The sequence below is a fragment of the Triplophysa rosa genome, linkage group LG18, assembly GCF_024868665.1.
Source record: "Triplophysa rosa linkage group LG18, Trosa_1v2, whole genome shotgun sequence".
NCBI lineage: Eukaryota > Metazoa > Chordata > Actinopteri > Cypriniformes > Nemacheilidae > Triplophysa > Triplophysa rosa.
Genome location: NC_079907.1, coordinates 9,521,552 through 9,543,642, shown reverse-complemented (window position 1 = coordinate 9,543,642; position 22,091 = coordinate 9,521,552). Strand labels below are relative to the sequence as shown.

General features: G+C 38.2%; 1 protein-coding gene and 1 long non-coding RNA gene across 5 annotated transcripts in view; one reads left to right on the top strand and one right to left on the bottom strand.

Moving 5' to 3' along the window:
* Positions 1–3,303: 3,303 nt before the first annotated feature.
* Positions 3,304–8,888, bottom strand: LOC130569082 (uncharacterized). The gene is made up of 3 exons (XR_008964782.1): positions 8,541–8,888; positions 4,361–4,423; positions 3,304–4,052 (listed from the first exon to the last, which is right to left on the bottom strand). It is a non-coding gene; the product is annotated as an uncharacterized LOC130569082 (long non-coding RNA).
* Positions 8,470–22,091, top strand: part of znf438 (zinc finger protein 438) — a 54,091-nt gene continuing 40,469 nt past the window's right edge. For 2 of the 4 annotated variants that reach the window (XM_057358455.1, XM_057358457.1), the window contains exon 1: positions 8,470–8,610. The gene's annotated coding sequence lies outside the window, so the exon portion shown is untranslated. Of the gene's footprint in view, positions 8,611–13,170; positions 13,294–16,371; positions 16,587–22,091 lie in introns of all 4 variants that reach the window. The other 2 variants (XM_057358456.1, XM_057358458.1) reach the window with 2 other exon arrangements.

The following is a 22,091-nucleotide window of genomic DNA, read 5'->3' as shown; positions in this document are numbered from 1 at the left end:
CATCGGTCCGAAACGGCCACTAAACAACCTGTCCATGTACACGGAGAGCAGTTAGAAAATCTGCTTTGATTGACTGCTAAAAGAGAGGATGATTGGCTGTCCTATACAAACATTTCCAAGGCCGTCATTATGGGAAACCGCAGTGGTAAACATTAAAACTGAATCAAGCGTCATGATACAGTTTGCTCACTAAGAGTGGGGGCGGGGAAAGTTTGACACGTGCACCTGTTAGTTGCGCGCATTGACACATAAATAACATCTTTTGGTGTATTTGCCCTTCTCGTTTAAAAATAATAAAACTGGATGTCAAAAAACTAGTTGCAGCTAACTGTTGAACATTTTACACATTTATTGGAAAAATTATGTAACTATTTATGCAAATTAAACAAAGACAAAAATGCAGCTCAAAACAACTAATGACACTGCAAAAATGCCCAAAACGCAATAAATAACATATAAAACATTTTTTGAACAGAAACAATTGATAAATTGTTCAAAAATAAAACTTTTAAAACACGTGACAACCTGCTCTAATAAATGATTAGTGTAATTGACTTTTTGCTCCAAGCTTTCTAGTGGAACATCTAGTCCCAGTTTTTCCACATTTATATACTTCATAATTACATCACTCAAAATAAGGTTTTCAAAATGTTCCAATATATCTGTCAAGATAATACAGACCGTATTTAACCTTTTATATGGCTGCCAGTTTTCGCCCATTCGTTTTAAATCATAACGTTTTTATTTAGTCTATATTTGAATGCAAAGAAACATGCCTGCAACTTCAAAGTAGTGCCATTCATTTATTAATTATTGATAGTAATGTCACATGACTGAGGCTAATTGGTAGCCCATGTAGGTTTGTTTTTTTAGAAACTTTTCAAACAGTTCACATGTCATAATGGAAAAAATAACATTTGCTTAACATTTCGCTTTCAGTTTGCTTGCATAAATGTCTATATATCTGTGTTATAGCAAAAGGGTCTGTGTAGTTTTATCAATTTAAAGTATTAAGAAAATACCTCAGTGTGTGCAATTGTGTAGGAAATAGGAATGCAGTGCGTGTCCAAAAGCACAGGGAGGATCATGGGACCCTCACTGCAATGATTCAGTCCCCACCCAAAGAAAGAGCTCGCTGTTCTCCAGGGATGTTTACGCCTCTGACTCTGACCAGGGAGAAACGCGTGAGCGGTAGAGAGAATGAGAGAGAGAGACTCTAACAGAAAGTGGTACTGTAAGAATAAAAAGAACAGTGGAAAGTTAGAGAAACATGTATGATAATACATGATAGAGAATGAGGCAAACCAAAAACAAAGCTTTGTATGTCACAGATTTTTAGACATCATATCACTTACCCATGGAAAAAAAGAGCAAAGAGCACAGTATCTTAAGAAATATGAATGCAGCAGACCAAAATATGAGCTTGCACATTTATAACTTTAAACACAAGGACACCAACAAGGATACCAATGCTATATCGTCTGAAGGTCTGCCGTTCTCCGTTACAGGTCACAAAAGCGAGTGCTGCGGCACTGGCGGGTAGGGCTATTCTTGTACCTGATGACTATCAGGTTTCTGTCAGACCTCAGCTGGGTGTGGTGTACTTAGCATTGGTCTGCAGCGTACAGTCTGCATTGATTAAGTGAATACACTATATACCTCACAAAGATATGCTGTGAAACAAAGCCTGTAGGACTACATAAGAAAAGTTCAATTTAGATAATGAATTAAAAATGAATAAATCTTTGGTTTATTTTTTGGCTGCATGTTGAATTTACAGTTAAAGTGCCACCTACTGTGTCATAATATTTCCACCCTTTTAACTTTCTGTGTGTTTGCATTTTTACAAGCTGAGGTGAAATCGCCCAAGAAAATTATTTCCATAAAACGGCTTTCGATAATACGGTTCGAAAGGAACCATGACCTTCTAAAACATTCCAAAGCCGTCACACACGTTTATTCAAATCTGTAAACACTCACCAGGTGAGCCATGGTCATGAGAACAGGAAGTAGAAAAGGAAATGAAACAATGGTTAGGAGACAAATGACATGGCAATTTCACTTTGAATGTTTAGAGAGAAGACAAGGAACGTGTTGAAAGCGATATCCTCAAAGTACGTGGTGGAATCTTTGCAAAGAATAGTTTAGAGATGGTCCCTGGTGGTAGCCTCAGATACCCTCCCCTGTCATCTGTCTAAGCCTCTCCAACCCATGGCCTCTTTCACTTCATCAAACAGACAACAGACAGAGCTGAGTAAGGTGCCTGTCCCTTCATCATTAAGCCAGTTCTCTCTGCCCATGGCTGCTGACAGTGAATTATTCAACAGGACAAAGTGCTCTTTGGCTGTGCAGAGGCTTTATAGAGCAACAGATAATAATAGCATTAATGTCCATAGAATCTCATTAAGTGAGTTAGCACTCGGCATTCCGTCCTCCCGAGATATATATTTATTTGCAAGTTTGCATGAGCGTATAATGGAAAGGTGCAACGTGGAAAAGGGCGGACAGGTTTGGCTCGCTGTCTGTAATGAAGGGGTTTGAGGTATGCTCCCTACTGGTCATAACCATTGCTGAGGTAGAGTTGCATAAATAATATTCGGAAGGAGTGAGGTAAGGTTTTGGTGGGATTATACGAACATCGTCTTTCAAATTTCGTACGCAGTGCCGTCTCGAAAGAAATCGTCACCACCGGCGTTGTGGGGACTTGGACCTCACCACGAATACTTGGAATGGTAAAATACTGTTTTGTGGTTTAGCTTGTCTTTAAACAGGCATCAGTTAAATTCTCCCTGTGTGACTTCAGCAGCTCTCCAGCTGAGTTTGCTCCAGGTGCCACTCCGCTCCAGCAGGCAGACCGGCGAGCACAGAGACAGACGGCATTAAAACAGAGAGAAGGTGAAAAACAGACTTTCCCTGGCTTCGGGAAAAAGAAAAGAAAGGCAGTTCAGTAAAAGGCAGGCTTCATCAGAGATCAATGATGAGGCGTTTTGAAAACCACACACGTGCTCACTCTCTCTCCTTCTACTAGTGCTAACCGACTGGAAAAGACTGGGCTATTATTCTGTGGAAAGTCCAGTCTATTCCCGTTTTCCTTGGATGCTGCCTTTTCGACATGAAGACATGTTTTCTTGCGACCACGGAAAACAAAGAGTAAAAATAATGCTACGGCATATATTAAAACTACATAATAATATCCCCTGTGCTATTAAAATAGCAATACAAATGCCAGTAGCCTCTATTCCCGGTTACTGGTGACAGGACCACACAGATAGACTAAATTAAAATCCAACAATGTCTGCCGGTTCCAATTCACAGTTTAATGGAAGCAGTGGTGACATCATCAACATTTATTTTTTATTTGAGCAACTGATCTCATACAACAAGACAATTTATCAAGTTTATCTAATCAAATAAACTATATTTTCTTCACCTGTTATCTACACCGTAAAACAGTTTACTTTATTTCTTTATAATGTAAAAAACATTCTGTCAAAATGCTTGTTATCTCAGAGTTTAATTTAGAGATTTTAGCCTGATTTTCACAGACTGGGTCACATATTAGTTATATAAAAATAAGCATTTATGATGACTGAATTAATGTTATACCTTACAAAAGGATTAGATAACATAGATGCTGATCCTTAAAGTTCTTTACAACCTATTTACCTCTTTTCTAAATTGTAACTTTTTTTCACTGGGAAGGTAAACAGGAACGAGACAGAATGGGTCACGAAGAGAAGAAGTGAATGAGAAATGAAGAGAGGAGATAGAAGGAGAGACAGCAACACGGGGAGGGGGACTGTAGAAAACCATCCTCACTGCTCTACATTAAGGGATCAGGCCGCATCTCTGTAAATGAGTATTGATCCTCCTCCTGGCGGGATCATTTAGGAGATTAATGCTGGCAGTACTGTTTAGGGGGGAGTTCCAGTTGGTCCAGGGGGGAAGCCGAGTCAGTGCTGCCCAGGACAGAGAGCCTGCTGTGGGGCTATGTGGAGAACAAGCCCCTACCTCCCCTTCGAACCATCTGGACTAACAGCTCAGAGCGCCAGCTGTGTGGGGGAAGGGAAAATTGTGAGTGTTTGTGTTGGGGGGGGGGTAAAGGAGAGAGAAAAAGGAAGGAAGAGTAAAGGAAATTCTAAAGAAACAGGAAAATGTATAGGATAAAGTCAGTTCAAAGCGATTTGTGTCGCTCGTTGAAGGAACAGAGTAAGGGAACAGAAAGAGAGAGAAATGAAAGAGAAACACAGGTGTCGAGCAGAACTGGAGAAAAAAGATGAACATATTTAAGGAACAAGAGATCAACAGGTAAGTACAGTACAAACGTTTAAGAAAGGAAAGTGAATGAAAGTGTACTTACCATAGTGGATGGAAAAAAGAGAAACTCATGGACCCTTGGGAATACACTCAGCCAACTTCTATTCTACAATCACAGAAAACAGAAATGTAATCATCTAAAACCAGGGATGGATCATAAAGGTAACTAAAACTGGCATTTGCTGGAGACTACACAGATTTAGAGACCCCATTAAGCAAACGCAGGTTTCTTTCCTGTGTTAATGTATTTCCTATTTAAACAAGAAGTTTGGGTGGGACACATCAAAAGTCTTCAATCAACAGCAGATTCAAGCCAATGTCATAATATATTATATAAAGAGAACAACGGTGAACAACTGCGGTACCCGTTCACTTCTATTGGATAGACACAAAACCAATGTTTCGGTCAATGGGTACCACCGTTGTTTGGTTACCAACATTCTTTAAAATATCTTTTGTGTTCTGAAGAAGAAAGCAATGCAGGTTTGAAATGACAAGAGGGTGAGTAAATGATGATTTTCGTTTTTGGGTAAACTATCCCTTTGGTCAACTTTTAATAGTAAACTAGTACAGACTGCCTCTATAGACAAGGCTTCAAAACCATAAAAGTTAGATTGGCCGTAAGATGCTAACATCTGTGTAGAAATTTCAAAATGTCACAAGTGATTTGTTTGTCCTGCAGCTCTGTGGCCAGAAACAATGTTGAATTGATTTTGATGATCCAGAACAATATGCCAAAAATGTGTGGCGTGCTTTAACCAGTTGCAGTGTACACGTTTCGTCCATTCTGGTGTGCTGAAGTAACTGCTGTTCACAGAAAATGCAGAGATAAATGCCATGATGACAAAACTATTCCAGAGCCCAGAAAAACGCAAGGGCCCAACAATGGAATGTTTTGAAGGCAAGATTGAGATGTCAATCACACCAAACTCCCCCTTTCCCAAGAACAAGGCCATTATGATCTCACTTCCTCCTTTATGGATTGTCCATGGACAGCACTGCAGTTTTGACGCTAAGGAGAATTTGGCCACACCCAACACAAAATAACTGTACACAAGCAGATTCTGCTTGTAATCTAATGCAGTCCTCATCTTATCCTTTGATCAATTAAATATAACCTGGTGTGCAATAAAAATGTTACAAAAAAATGTATTGATCAAATATCTTTAATATTGGTTATGCCAAATTTTGACCAATACAAACTTTCCTTTTTCTGCCAATTCTGGTGTTTAAAACAGTATTTGAGTACTAAATCTATAAGAGTATTACATCTTTATTACAACTTTCAATGCTTCACTGAAACATACACAGATGTTTAAACCGATATCAGAAATCAGAAATATTTGTATGCTTTGTCTTTGTAAAATATGTGTGACAATTTTTTAAATGAGTAATGAAATCTATCCAAGTGCCCATTGATCGTCTACCGGAAAAATAAGTGTGCGGGAAGAATTGGTGTATAGCTGAGGCGTGCTGATGCGCATGTATGCATGAGATGGGATTTTTTTGGATCATCCAGGTTGTACGGGTGAGCTAAATCTGTCACGCAGATTAGAGGAGATCCATTCCAAATGTTCCTTCAAAAATTCACCTCACAACCGCAGCTAAAATTTATTTTGTGTATTCTGGAACACAGAGACGTTTCTTCTGCTCATTTCTCCTGACATGTTTTATAGAAAGAATCATGTGCTTCCCACACTCACACACATGTCTGTGTATCAAAGAATCTTCCCACATTTACAGTAGGTGATGTGCAGATGCGAACACACCTGAGAGAACAGAGAAATAAATGACCATGAGAGAAACCAACAGAGAAGAAAGTTATCCAAGTGCTATGATTGAAGGAAAAATTCCAGAAAAGGCATTTGGATATCCTCCTTATTACTTTCCTAAGGTTTGTTTTCCGCTGGTTCAGTCTGTTCCCTTTGCATTAGTGGTTAGAGATTTCCATGTTTATTATGCAGGCATTTAACCGTTCAGAATTCCTGCCATCATGTGGATAGATTTGCTGTATTAGCATGGTACTAATTTCTTTCCAATATGCTGTAGGACCTAAAACTTTTCATTACAGAAGACAGAGGAAGATTAAACTAGTAAAGATTTTCTCATTAAAACGCCTTGAATTTAAAAGGATTCAATATGTTAAACTGAATTGTACATTCTATAGCATTCTACTTGAAATTGGTAAACGATAAATAAGATGGTTGCTTATATTATGATAGTGTGACTAATCACAGACCGTTCACACTTCACAAGTTCATTTGAATTCATATTGTCCAGATTACACTCTATGATAAATTCATTTAACATAAACAGGGCAGAGGATATGTATGGGCTATACTTAACAGCCTACAAAACAGTTAATATTAGGAGACAATATGAAAAGAAGCAGGAATGGACAGGTGGGATTACTTCGAGGTATGGTCTCTTGAGAAAGACTATTTTAGACCCGTTTCAAAGAGGAAGCAATAGTGTGCATTCACACCTTCACACATCTAGACTCAAAAGTGAGGTGGTATAAGAGTCAGCAGTGCATGAAAGCTGCAACTTGCTACAAAATCAGCCTTAAAAAAAAACACACTGACTTTTTCACTATATCTATTCAGCTGCCTATGTCTATTCAGTTGAGTGTCATGAACTCAGTGGGAGCTAAGGACAAGCTTCAAAAGACATATCAAAGAGATATTTTTTCTTTCTGGGTTCAGGATATATAACTGAAAAGCTGTGTTAGGTGTACTTCTGGGCAAAACTGGAGGTTGAAAAACACTATTTAGGGATGCTCTTCACTAAAACTTTCGTTGTGGCATTTACAGCTTTTCAGAAGAATGTGTCATGAAATCAACCTGAGTAGAGAAAAATGTCATAAACTTTTCGGTTTTACGCAGCTGATGAACAAGCGGGTCATCACGATTACTGCCCCACGTGGAGCAATTCATTGACTCACTTTTTCTCTAACTCACTGGTGGCCATGAGAGATTTTACAGACAAAACTATTCAAATGGCTCTCTTGTTACAGAACAGACAACCCTAAACCGTAACAAATATTCCTGAAACAAGTCAGAGAATGAAGAAGTGAGAGGAAGGGAGAAAAGGCGATCCTAACATTAACAAAGAAGAGAATTTAGCTGATTATTTAAAGGCATCTTGCCTCATTCTCACTTTCTTTACAATTTCTATCTTTAAACCATGAAACATTATTGAGTTAAAATGAGGTTAGTCAATAAAAGTACAGTAGGCATGATGGCAACAAAATGCAGACGTAAGATCTGGGCCACTATTTTGAAGACAATGTGGAGATTTATCTTCTCTCTGAACTGGATTTACAATTCAAAGGCACGTGAATTGACCAATGAACCACCCACATTCAGTGTTTAAAAATGATTCTGCAGCAGGCAATAAAGCAACTCTAAATAGATCTGAATTGTCTTGCATATTGGTGTCTTGGAGTCTGTATGTTATTCCACACTCCACAGCTGAAAAAATATTTTGAACGCTTTTGGCCTGGTTTTTGAAATTATGACCCCTTTAAAAAAATCTGCTTTCAGCTGTGCAAAAAAATATAAATCTGCCACCCGTCTATTTTTTCCTGTAACTTTTTTCTGTGCGTATTTTTGAGATTTAACCTAATTTCCTCTCATTTCTAGCAATCGCAACTCTTATCTCCAACATGTAGATGTAAAACACATTTTTATTGCATTGTCATAATTGAATGCAATAAAATGATGCAATCTCCCTTTTCCATGCAATGGGATTACGGCACTATCCCTATTCAATAAGCCAAGTGAGCTTGGCTCACATTTTTCCGCAGAGATACTTGAATTTGATAAAAATGAAAAAAGATTGGACCGTACATTTCTCACCGTAAGCATCGCTCTGACAGCACAACATTGGCAAGTTACATTTTTGCGGCTTCTGATTGGCTACATTTACTGAGTTGCGCCGTGTTGCCTTGACCGTACCATTTCATTTCGAAGGGGTGTACATACAGCTATGCTACGACTTGCGTGGAAACAAACATAGCGTTATTGTTAAATAATTATGCCATATAACAATACGTATTCAGCAATAGTTACAAAAAGTATTATTCTGGAGGCATTTTATTGTTTTTAAAGAAATAATCACAAACATAATATACGTAAAGTTAATACCCATCGGTTGCGATACGAGGTCTCGCCCAAAATGGCTGTGGAGAAACACTTGTGAAGATGTGTCGATGTACTCACCAAATGTATCTTTTGCATGCTTCAGTAAAGCGAAGAGTCCTCTAACCAAGCTGGAGGACGGTTTCAGAAGGTGAGGCAAACGATGTTCCGTTTATTTCCTGACACGCTGTCTGTTTTCGTGCAGAACCGAGGATCCCCGCGGGCTCACCGTGCAGCCGTGTTGCTACGATTTCGTCTTTAGCCAATAGAAATGTAAAGAGTGATCACAGGTCGAGGCCTTCAGAACAATGTTTATTTATAAAGAGCAAAACACAGGACACGTGTCTTGTGTCAAACGACATAACTATGCGTTAGTGCAGAAACTGTGCAGACACGATCGTGATAACGATTGATTGATCAGTTTTTATGTTGGCACTGTCACTTTACACGATAACAGCTTGCTCCATTGCTGTTAAACTATAACATCAGCAGCACACCCATACATTAGTCAAGTGTTTCACTACATAACTTAAGTCTTTGAAATTGGAAAACTTAGTTGACTCAGGAATCGTATTTCAGTAACTAATGGCTGGAATACACTACAAGATTTTTGCTCAGATTTTTGCCCAGATTTTCAGCCTGGAGTTGTTGCATAAAGTCTGCGCCAGTCTGCAGATTTTATCATGTATTGTTTTCTATGCAAATGTTTAAAAAATCTGCAAGTGTATGATGTCTAGTTTTTTAATAATCTGTTCAGATTTTAAAAGTCTTGTAGTGTATTTCAGCCTTTAGATGCATTATGTGCCATTAGGTCGTGAGTGACGTACAATTGAATAAAATAATGAACTAGCTTGCTTACCTCTAAGGGTGTGTTCATATATGCCATGTTTGGTTCGATTAAAACGAACTCTGGTGCATTTGCTCTGTTAGTGCCACCCAAACCCTGGTGCGCACCAAACAAGCGGACCGAGACCGCTGAAACGATGGGTCTCGGTGCACTTTCAAACGAACTCTGTTGCGGTTCGATTGAAATGTGAACGCAACACGGACCAAAGGCAAAGAACCGAACCAAAAACAGGAGGTGATAACAATATTCGACCCGAAAATCAAGTGATTTGGTAATATAAAAGGAGTGATTATTAGATATGTGCTTGCCCATGTAACGGAGGAATTCCTGCCGCCGTTTTGACTGCTTTAAACACTTCATGAGGTCTTCGCGAGACCGGCTTGCTAAAAATACCCTCATATGCGCAGGCATACACTGAACATGTATAACCCATGCAGCACTGTGCACTAGGGATGTGCGAGACTAATCGACTAGTCGTTTAAACGGTAAGCTCCAACTAGTCAACATTGAAAACAACAATCGAGTAAACGAAAACATTACACAAAATACTATACTTTAAATAACTTAAATTTTAATGTTTCGTTTAAAAACCTTTTAAATTACATACTAAAACAATTTGTTTGAAAAAATATAGTGTATTAGGAACGAAATGTTTAATTTTTGGTTAGATCTGAATTTCCTTTGTGCCAATTGCAGCACGCTTAGAAATGACCACTTGAAAGAATAGTTGTGGGGGTGTTTTGAAGGAGGAAATCGAGGAAGATTTTACGCAAACTATGTCATATCAAAGTGGCATAATAATAATTTCACTGGAGCCATGCGTAACCATACTGTTTTGGGTTCTTATTGCCGCAATGCGGAAAATGCGTTGGAAGTGCGGAATGCAGGCATAAAACGAAAAAGTAGATAATGATCTAAAGCTACATATAGTTATGTTAACAATTACTTAATAAATATTTTTTATAGACCAGCCAAAGCAAACAAATGCTCATCGCATCACTTCTTGCAGCTGCTAAAACGATCCAGTCAGGGTTGGCGCATCATCAAATTCAGAAATATTAATCATTATAACGTAAGGAAAGTTGAACACATATGCCTGTTTTAGCTACCTTAAATATTGTATATGAACAGTTTGATTAATAGCCTACATTTGTTAGTCTTTAAAATGTACATAGGCCCTACGCAAAATTTTTTAATGCCTTCTGGGCCATTCTTAGTTTTAGACTAGTCAACTACACGGTTACAAAACTTTTGTTTAAACGACTGTCAAATTAGTGTAGCGCACATCCCTACTGTGCACACAGCATTGTTTTGGATGTCCAGTAAGTTCCGTTTTAAAATATAAATTATAAAAGCTGTCCAATCACGTTGCGACTTTACACGTAAGCTGTTGGGTTCGATATCTTTGGTTACGCTAAGCGAACCAGGAATTTTTTTCTTTTTTTGGTCCGGACCAAAAGTACCAAACTAACCGAACTACAAGTATGAACACAACCTAAGTGTGTAAGTGTGACTAAGTTTTTGCGACTTTCCCAACATGCATATTACAACACGTTAGTAGTACTAATAATACTAAGACATTACAAGAGTAGGTCATTTCTTACAGTGGCTTGTTTTCTTAATAATCATCATCGACGTACTGTAATTTCACATTTAATATAACTTTTATTTGTAATATGTGTCACACACCTACCTTCCATATAGTTCATACATGGGGAGGTACTTTTTCCACATTTGTGCTGTGTGTGGTATGTATGGGTGTGTATGTTACTCACCTAATGCAGTAGGCAATAGGACATTTTATACTTCCTACTACCTACTATGGTTTGTAAGTGTCTGATGTTGGTGTGTAAATAATACAGGCCGTCATTATAAATAAGGTGCTATAAGTCCTGTTTGCTCATAGTATTGTGATTTATATGGCTTGCAGTGACGTGAATTTGAAAATAAGGCTCCAAGTCAAGACTTTATAACTCAATTTATTGAGTCATAAGTAAATGCTGTCATAAGTAAATATATCAGTCTGTATTTGTTTATATACAGTGTTGATGGATGATAAGTGGCAGTTTCAACTAGTAAATCTCCACCGTTAGATTCTAAATATTAAAGTTATATTTTCTTGGTTAAGCTAAACATCAATCTCAAATTAATTTGTATTGGAAATTCATCCTAGCTATAACAGTGGAACGGCCTTTTGTTTTTCATGGCAGTCTACTGAAAAATTAGCTGTGTCAGGAAAATTGTCCTTAGCATTTTGTGTTAAACTCATACACACACGCACATACTTTGTTGAAGTTTTTGATGATGTGATTTGGCAGTGGTGATGAAGTGAACAGGCAAAGCTAAACCGGAAGGTTTCTGTTAGAGAGGGTTATTTTGAAAATCTGTGGGCTTAACAGAGAGGCGCAAACAGGTTTATAGCATATGTGAGTTTGGGTTCAAAGTGATTTTTCGTTGCTTGGCTTAAAAATATTTGACATTTCTTGAAAAGTTAGAGCACTTTGTTGTCAACAATGATGTCATGAGTTTGTCCCAAGTGGATGATGAATGATGTGTAACCTTTTTGTGTATATTAGAGCACTCCGGTAGATCATATGACACACAAAAATAAATGTAATTTTGTATTAGTTAATTTTTCACACCTGCATTGCTTAAAAAAATAGGCATGTGAAAATGATTGAACTGTATATAGTGACCTTTTCATTTTGGTTTAAGATTTGGATACAGATTTAAGTTAGGGTAATTGTCAAATAGTGGCAGATTTAAAGTTGCAATATGTAACTTTTGCCCGTATATCATCTGCTCTGTTTAACAAATAAGATTGCAGCTTACTTTACAATAGTGTTGTCACGGTACCAACATTTCAGTATTCGGTACCAATACCAGTAAAATTCCATGGTTCTCGGTACCAATTTCGGTACCAAAGCAAAACACAAGTACATGCTAATTGAAATACAATTTTATTAATAAAGCTCATTGTTAATATAAATGTATAGAAAGCAATGCCATTTTGTATACATGAAGTATAAGTTAATTGTTGCTGAAACTGTTGTGTGCTCACTGGGGTCTTTCATGCTGATGAACATCCTCCTCAGTCTGCTGCTGTATAAGACAAATAGAATAAACTTCAGTAAGTCAACTGACTGAACAAACATGCATATGCAATATTAAAACAAACCTCAGTTTTTATACTGCATTTACACAAGATTACTTGCATTAAGGTAACTGTATATTAAAATAATAAATGCAACAGATATATTTTTCTTTAGTTTAAATGTGGCTTTTTAAACCTAATAGAGTTATCTATCCAAGACATACACATTGCTAGTCATGCAGTTAGTATGATAGTTTTCTAGCACATAGATTGCAGATAGGCCTAAATAAAATACTAGGTACTGTAAACCCACCCTGTCCTCCCATTAATTTTACTCCATTACAGTTATAAAAGCATTAAATGGTTAATAAGTACACTTGACTAGCATTGGCGCTAACAAATTAACACGCAAACAGGGATGTTTATTTTGACGTAACCTTTAACTTAACATATGCTACAACATTCATAATGCAAACGCGAACATAATTTGAAACTTACTGCTTGAACTTGTTAACTTAAATCCGGATGCTTCCTCGTTTCACCACAAAACTCTGTTCGTTTTCTTCGTGATATGACTTTAATCTGAAGTATTTCTGTGCGCATCTCTTGTGGATCGGAGCCGCGCTTATCCGCTCATCACTTCTTATTGCGTCTATAAAAAGTTTCCGACTAACAACCTGTCAGACAGAGCATCAGTACCCGGTTGACCCGGTACGTTGGTACTACCGGGTCTTGTGAAAATTAGGTACCGACAACTTTTTTATTTTTAGGTACCGACTTGGACCTGAAGTACCGGTACTTTTGACAACACTACTTTACAAAGATATCATGGGTTGAGGTCAAGTGATGTCAGACTGACAAATCGTGCTCTTGGGATTACAAATCAGCGTAAGGTAAAGAGACCATTTTGAACATTGATTTTATATGTACCTGCTCTATAATTGTTTTTTGTTTTTAACTAAAAAAATTACTGATTGTACCTTTAAGGAAGGAAACTACAAATGCTAAGTTGCTTTTTTCTGAAGTGCACCCTAAAATGAATGACATCTTAAAAATATAAGCAGTACTTTGAAATGCAGGGCTCTTAACTGCGACCAAAATGGTCGCAAATGCGATATTTTTTTATAACGTGCAAGGTAAAGTTTCACAGGGTCGTATGAAATGCCCTGAAATGGTCCGAAAGGGTTAAATGCCTCTTCTGGTCAAGCACCAATTTTCCTCATCAAAATATTTTACTTTCAACTTAAAACTTCTGGAGAGAAAGTAAGGGGATCAGTAGGAATCGTGTGATGGTTACGGTGTAGCTGTTGGCAGGTAAAGATTAAATTCTGTGGTGTCAGTGTCAGTGAACACATTCTTTCAGAGATTCTGCAAAAGGTTGTTAAACACAACACTGCACGGACGTGTTGCACTGCAGGAAAGCACACACACACACACACACACACCTCCATTTGGAGGATGCTGAGGTTTGTTTTGGCAGTTCTCATGATGTTGTGTGGTTTCACATGTGGTGGGGGGAGGTAAAGGAGACTCTTTTTCATAGCAGAGATGCTTATTTAACATTTCCGGTCAATCAGAACCATGTCAACATCACTGCATGCACACACACATTTATCATACACACACAAACCAACCCTGAAAACAGATTGCTGTCTTAAACTCTCCTTAAACTTCTTGGTCGGTGAATTTGTAGTGATTATTCGCAGGTGTCTGTTCACCTAGCTTCACGTTGCTTCAGCAAGGTCCGTGTGGCCAGATGTATACCGTTTTTCATAATATAGATCAAAACTGCAAAAGCACTTTAATTACGAGCCAATTTCTGAGCATATGCAGAACAAATGTCTTTGTTGTAACAGCACAGAGTTTCTCAGCAAGGTGCGACTTGTGGCCAAAGTAAACATACGAGCATGGAGCCTTGCATATTTTATGAGCTGTTCAGCTCTTATTCATCCCAGTTTGCTGCAATCTCGCTGTCAAGATTCAGAATTTCCATCATTATCTTACATGTGCAGAATTTAAAGAGGTCATGCAGCAGTGTTTGGCAAAACCTTACGCTTTCCTGTTTATTTTACACAGAGATGCTATGGAGTGCTTTCAGATATTCTCTCGTAAGGACTGTTTCCTTTCTTGTAGCTTCAGGCTAGGGGTGTAATGATGCACTCAGCTCACGATTCGGTACATATCTCGATGCTGGGTTCACGATACGGTACACATCTTGATATTTTGACAAAATAAAAATGTCGACAAAATTAAAAATTAAAATAACATTTATTTTCAAAATATTAACAATTTCAGTAACTTATTTTGTTGCACATACAACTTAATAAAGAATTTTAACATTTTAAGGCTTAACTGAATTTAGAATTAAGATCAGTGTCAATTTTGACGGCAAATTTTGATTTAGTTTTAGTCATAGTCTTTTGACTAAAATGCAATTTAGTTTTAGTCATCCCAATTTATCATAGTTTTAGTCTATTTTTAGTCGACGAAATCTACATTATATTAGTCTTCTAAAATTTATCTGGATTAACTCATTTAATTGGTGTAATTAAATGTTCCATACAAAGATTTAACTGTTTTGACATAATTTACTTTACCTTGGAATTAAATTAAACCTGGTCATTACCTTTATATTTCAGAAAAGTTCTGCACAAACGTGACCCTTTTCTGAAAAAATGGCTTTTGAAGCTACCCAACATATACAGGCTGCTTCCGAAAGCTTATGCAGCTGACTTGTTGCCTCGCTGTCTCATGAGGCAATGACTTCGGAGGCAGCGTTTAGGCATGAAGGCAGCTCCGAGAAACACATTCGGACATCCTTCAGAGGCAACGTAACGGAATTCTGTTTGAAATATAAACATAGGGCACCTTTGTGATAACTAATCGAATATTTTAATTTAAAACTACAATAGTAATTTCTCGATAGAAATGCAATGGTAATTTGTAAAAAGAGAAAATAGAACTTTATTTACACAAAAACTGTGCTTTAGCGGCTTTCTTGGCCGCCATTTTATTTTTTTTAACTCGACCCTGCTCGACCAATCACATTCCCCGAGTGAGCACACACATAGAATTGTGGGACATTGAAGGCAGCAAAGGAAACATCTATGCTGCCTTCAAAAACCGACCTGATGGAGGTATCTCAGGAGACAGGAAGTAAAGCAGACATTGGATTCGGACGTGCCTTGATGCCTTCCTTCCTACCTTGAAATGCTGCCTCCGAAGGCCACAGATTTCCCCCTTTCTCTGTTAGGCTTGTTTGGTCAGATATAATACAGCGAGTGAATACTTTGTCTTGTAAATGTTTGAAATTGCGTGCTGTGATAATATGTACTGAATTTGATGTAGTATGTACTTGTTGATTGTTGCTGCAGGTGTACTGATCACTTTGCAGGTGGGTAGTTCAAATACATTCTAGCATTTTTTAATCTGACCGTTTCTCTGTGCCAGTCCTTGTGGGATAGCAAAGTGTTCATCAGATGCATACTTAGGAATCCTGGCAGATTCAGTAGTTTGTCTGGGTGTTTTTCACCTATTGTTTTTTTAATATTGTCTATACTGATTTACTTGTACTTTTTACTTGGGCCGGTATGAGATTTTGACGATATGGTAACTAGGGCTTTGCAAAAATATCGATACATGTAACTATCGCAATATATATTTTTTCAATAGTGTATCGATAGTGATACCTCTACTATCGATAATTTTTATTTAAATCATGTCATATACATGTACATACGGCCAAAAGTAGGTGGAAGCGAGCATGGCGAAAAATATAAGAACGCTTGGAGCTCTCAGAGCTGATGTGTGGGTGTGCTTTGGTTTTCAAAATAAGTCATTGAGTAATGAGTTATAAAATAATGCTGTTTGTAGGCTTCGCAAGTCATGACACAAGTCACTTGGCTACTGCAGTGCATTAGACAAAAAGTTTATTAAGAAAAGTAACAATGACATTTATTGTGCTTTCACAGATGTGACACCAGCGCATTTACAGCACGGATGAACCAGGGGTTTTATTCTGCCCATGTTCATTGTTTTAACTGTAATGCACCACAACAGCCAAGTGACTTGCGTGAGCCACCTTATTCCCCTGTGCTACCCACTTGAGGGGCGCAATCCACAGTTTGAGAACCCAAACCTCTGACCTAAAGGTCCATGCATCGCACATCATGGCCACTCTGCAGAGGTAAGGGATGTTTTTACATTTATCCTTACAGAAAACCCCCTGTGGTGCACAGTATATGTTGTATTTCTAGCTCTACTTTTTACATTTTCTATTTAAAGTATTGCAATATATCGCAAATGTGTATCGTATCAAAATACATAGCAATATATTGTACCGTGACCCATCTATCGTGATATGTATCGTATCGGGAGGCACTTGCTAATACACAGCCCTAATGGTAACCTTAATCCAAACTATCACTGTTTTGTGTTACGCTTGTGTTTTGAGTGACTGATTTGATGGGGTTCTAAATCCTATTGTAATCGAGCTGGCTGCGATATGCAATGTGTCGAATTTTTTTTTAATGCGTAGCTTGTCCGTGAAGCATGGCTCTGGGATCAGTAGGAAATGCTGCTCGATCTAAAAGCAGTGCAAGTTTGAGTTGCTTATAATGTGCATTTGAAAAAGCAACACCCGTCAAACATGATCATTATAAATATACTTTTTTATCATAAAAATACCTGATGAGGCTTGAGTAACAGTGATAAAAAAGATGTCCATAGGCATTTCCTAGATTCTAGAATGTGTTATGGTCTTCTTCAGCAATGCGTATTTGGAGTTTCTGCACGAGAGCGCCCTCTGACTTTCGGATGCAGCAGCATTTTCCCGTACTTCACTCAAAAGCTGTGCATAAATCACGTGATATTTATCGTCGGTTTATCGTGACAGCCCTATCGCAAAAGATAGAAGTTCACACGGAAAACACTTCATTGGATAGGGCTCTAGAGTGCGACCAATTTGGTCGCACATGCGACCTAATTTCTCAATGGTGCGACTAAAAAAAATCTGAGGTCGCACCGGTGCGACCAGCCGTTCGAGGGAAAAAAGTCTCTGCGAAAGTCTCCCTGTGGTTCAACAACAGACACATTAGGCCCATATCGTGGTCTAAACCAATCAGAGATAGTGAAGGGCGGACCCCCCTCTGATTGGCCGTGGTCCAGATATTCCTGTACGTGTGTGTACGTTTGAAAATGCTGTGCTGCAGTCAGACAGAGAGAGGTGAGTATCCTAGGCCCGTCAGATAAACAAAGTGGATGTAGCCGCGGCTGATGAGAGAAGATGAAAAGAACGATTGACAACTTTTTCGTTAAGAATGTTAAGATGTTAAGTTAAGGCCTGATCCGTCCGAAAATCATAACCAATGCTCTGACACTCTAGACTGCGTAAATGGTCTAATTTTGTGAAAATTTTCCTTCCAGTGCGACAAGTTTTTCTTAATGGTCGCACCGGTGCGACTGTCAAACTGATCAATATATAATTTTTGCGTATTATAAATTTAATGCGCAGAAATGTTATATTGCGCAAGCTGCACATTCAGTCACTCATTTTTGTCTCCCCTCCTTCAACCATTCACTTATCTATCAGTGCCCCCGCCCCCAAAGACGTAATTCGTGGGTTACGGGTAAGAGGCGAAGGACCGAAAGAGCAGACGAGTGAAGCGCTCAATCTTGCAACTTAAATAAATATGCAGTATACAAGAATTTCCCCTGCTAAGGTACAAAACAGCAAAGATAACGAAATGTGTTGCAAGTATTGTATGCATGTGAAGCTAATGCAGGAAACATGTGTTTAAACTTTATGCACTAAACTATTGTATAAAGATCTCTAACAATACTGCAAAGCATACAAAACGTTATACATCACGCTAAATACTATTTATTTGTAAGTCGCTATTGATAGAAGCCAAACGTGTATCAATGCAGCTTTCATGAAGAATAATCACTAAAAGCCTTCAGGTCTTGCGGGTTGTTTGAGATAAGCGCGCGCCCAGAGAGTCAGAGCACAAAATACTAAACGAAGTTCTCTTTGACGCCTTCTTACTCTGAAACGGACATATTAACACAAAATAACCTAAAAATTCCCATATTAACAAGAAACCTTGTAAAGGTATTCAGTTTGTTTCGTGACCAAACAGTTGGGAAACAAAACACGTGTTCCAGTATATTGCGTGAGCTCTTAAAGGGGCAGCAGCATAATAAAGATCTCTGTTTATAATGTTCATCAAACAACAACGGACGGGCCCAAAAACACTCACTGATATTAAAGGAATTGTGTTCTCTTATAGGAGTCGTTCACAACAAATAAAGGAAGAAAGTAGCTTTAAGAAAGACGTGCTTTAAATATGGTAGTGTTGAAAAAGAGTTTACATATACAATAAAAATAATTCAATCATAAACAATGATTTGTATTAATTTCTAATTGATTTATTAATGTATTAAACACATTTTAATGAAGTTTTAGTGATTATTTTTTCTTACCTCACCCCACGACTCTGGTGCTATCAAATTGAGGGCTGGTGCCACCATCTGAATAACTTGGTAGCACAAGTGCCACCTCTCTCAAGTGTTAGTCTAGAGCCCTGCTTTCTTGTAGAATTGTGCTTCAAATAAAGAACTTTATGTTGACCAGATTGTTAGTTAATCATTTACAAGTCAATATTGCCTATATGGACAGCGATTTAAAAAAAAAAGTGAACTTGTAAAACTGCGGTGTTAAATGCGATGCGGTCGAAAATTTGGGTGCACCTAACTTTTGTGCTGGTGCACCTAAGAAAAAAGGCGCACCAGTGCAACCAGTGCAAAAAGTTAGTCTAGAGCCCTGTTAGATAGGATTTTTCCTTTATGTCAGCTGCATGTGCGGAACAGAAAAGGCAACATGTTTTTTGAGCACATTCACACCCCGCTGTAATTCAGGTAAAAATATTCTCTGAATGCGCCAACATAGATTCTGAAAAATTCGTGAAACATGGTTTCTGTCTTCCGACCTTGCTTTTGATTAACGTGTGAGGGAGAGAGACTGTTCAGAAAATGACGTGTTCGACTTCATTAAGCGCTGCGCAGAACGATCGGAATATGACATCAATGTTCCGTGAGAGCGTTTTAAAGCATATGGAACAGTCTGTCCCGCGCTGCTTTTATGCCGTTGGGTCTGCGCAACACCGAATGAAGTCAAACGCACACTTTAGTTTGGAGACCGAGGGAGTGCTCGAGCTCTCTGCTCGCAGTTTCCTGCACTTCACAAGTGCGTCATTCACCACTCATAAATCACATTAAATGTTAAAATAAATATTTGGCAGGGCAAATTTTTGTTTTACGCACTCGCACCAATGCGACCCTGTGACATTTTAACTTGCATGTATAAAAAGAACGATTGCATTTGCGACCATTTTGGTTGCAGTCTAGAGCCCTGACATTGAATAAACAGTTGTTTTTAAGAGAGGGACCAGCCTGCTGCTTAAATCAGAATGTCCGTGCAGTAAAAGCTCACCTTAGCGTACCAAGAAAGTAAAGGCAACACCTTGAACAAGAAAAATGCATCAAAATGTGAATTATGAATGACATTGGACTGAGGCCAGAGTGACTGTGGTAATGGACTGGTAAACATTTCATTTTCTGCTACATTGTACCTTCCAGAAGCAAGTATAAAGCTTTGAAAAAAAAGTTTATTGTCAGGGTTATAATGAAATAATTGCTTCGAGGTGCAGCAGTGTGTGGGTCTTGGGTTAGACCTGTAGGTCTGTGGGTCTTGGGTTTCGATGTTTTGAAAGCACCTGGTTACGACTGCTAAAAATTGTAGATTAACAAAATGCAGTAATTTTGTTACTTATGAATTGGGAAAGTGGAGAGCTCACTGTGGCCGCTCTAGTTTCAGAAGTCTTGCATTCAAGAAAAGATTCAATTTAGTGCAATTTGACCTTAAAGGGGTAGTAGTTCACCCAAAAGTGAAAATTCTGTCATCATTTACTCACCCTCTTTTCATTTCAAACCTCTTTGACTTTCTTTCTTCTTCAGAACTCAAAAGAAGATATGTTGAAGAAAGTTGGTAACCGAACAATGGCAGTATCCATTGACTTGCATTGGTGTTGTGTTTATTCAATAGAATATCGGTTATCAATATTCTTCAAAATATCTTCTTTTCAGAAGAAAGAAAGTCAAGGACTTGGTCTCATTTGACTGAAACAGCTGCCTGGAGGTATTGCAAATATGGCCGCCTGGTGGGATGACTTCCCTTATAGGGTCTTTGGGACAGCTTGGATACATTTTCATTCTGAGTTGATGCAACATTGGTACTGTTAACACAAAGCAGTGTGATTCACAGAATGGGTCCTTTTATAAAATAATAACAGAACAGAGTTGCTGTCTATGGAATTTGACTTTTAGTAAGAGCAGAACAAATGTTTATGTTGAAGAAAAATGTAGCATAGAAAATTTCCACACACCCAAGTGTGTGTTTCATAATCACATGACATTTGATTTGTTTCAAAGTCATGTGACACCGGTCTTTTTCAAAAGTGAATTTGATCAAAAATTATGTCCATGTTTTTTCTGATTGCCCTTAACTGGACCTACCTTCCTGTCCAAGATGAATGTAGTGTAACAGTAGGTAAACTATCGTTGTATGTGACCTTTTTCCAATTGAAATCAAGCCTACTCGTCCAGGATTGACAAACTTTTACCAGACAGGAAGTGCTGTTTAGTTTATAGGCGCTTTCAGTATTGCTCATGTGAATGAAAGGAAACAGTGAAATACCATAATGACAGATCCCTCTGGTATTCTTTGTCCATTTCAGGATCTGTTTTACATGATTTAAATCTGCAATTAATTAGATGCAACGTGACCTTGATTTCCAAACAACTTCACGATTGGACACGAAACACTCTCTACACCTCTCCCCGTCTCTTACTTTTGTACTTGTAAGCATGACCCTTTTCCTGCCCTCCCCTGTTCTGTTTTTCTTCTGTATTTATGGTCCCTCTTCCTTGACTAGCCATCTCACTCATTTGTTCCTGACGTCCACCTGAGGAGGTGACTGTTGTGTGACTCAGTTGTTCCTTGGTTTTGTGGTGGAGGTAGAATGAGTCTCAAGCGTTTCTCTAAATTGAAGCTCTAACCACAGACGATCCTGCATAGTTTTACTGTTGCAAGCCCACACATACCCGTACGTACACTACACAGCCAAACATATTTGGACATCTTTATCTAATGATTGAGTTTGGGTGTCAACAATCTTTTGGCCGTGTAGTGTATATGTTATGGGGCTTTAAAACTGATTTAAAGAAATATTTAAATCTGAATTTACCTTATAGTCTAAAATCTTGCACTTAATTTAAGCAATTTAAACCTTGTTTTTCACAGTTCTTAAAACATAATATCTTACTCACTTTTCAACCAAAACATGACTTTTAAAGATTTTTCTAACAATGCATTGCTTTAGATTTTATAGAGGGACAACTATAACTAAATGTATCTCGTTAAAATGTAATTCGCTCACCTAGGCAGTTAATTCTATAACGTTTGGCTCCGTATCGTCTACGCCAAACCTCAGTTATTCCTTCAGGCTCCTCTCAGTGGCCTGTAATGGAGAGCCGTGTTTCTGTGGTCAGTCAGTTGACCGAGAGATTGGTAGTCATCGTTTAATGGTTGAGGAATGCTGTCCCTCTCCCCAATGGCAGATTTCTTAAAACC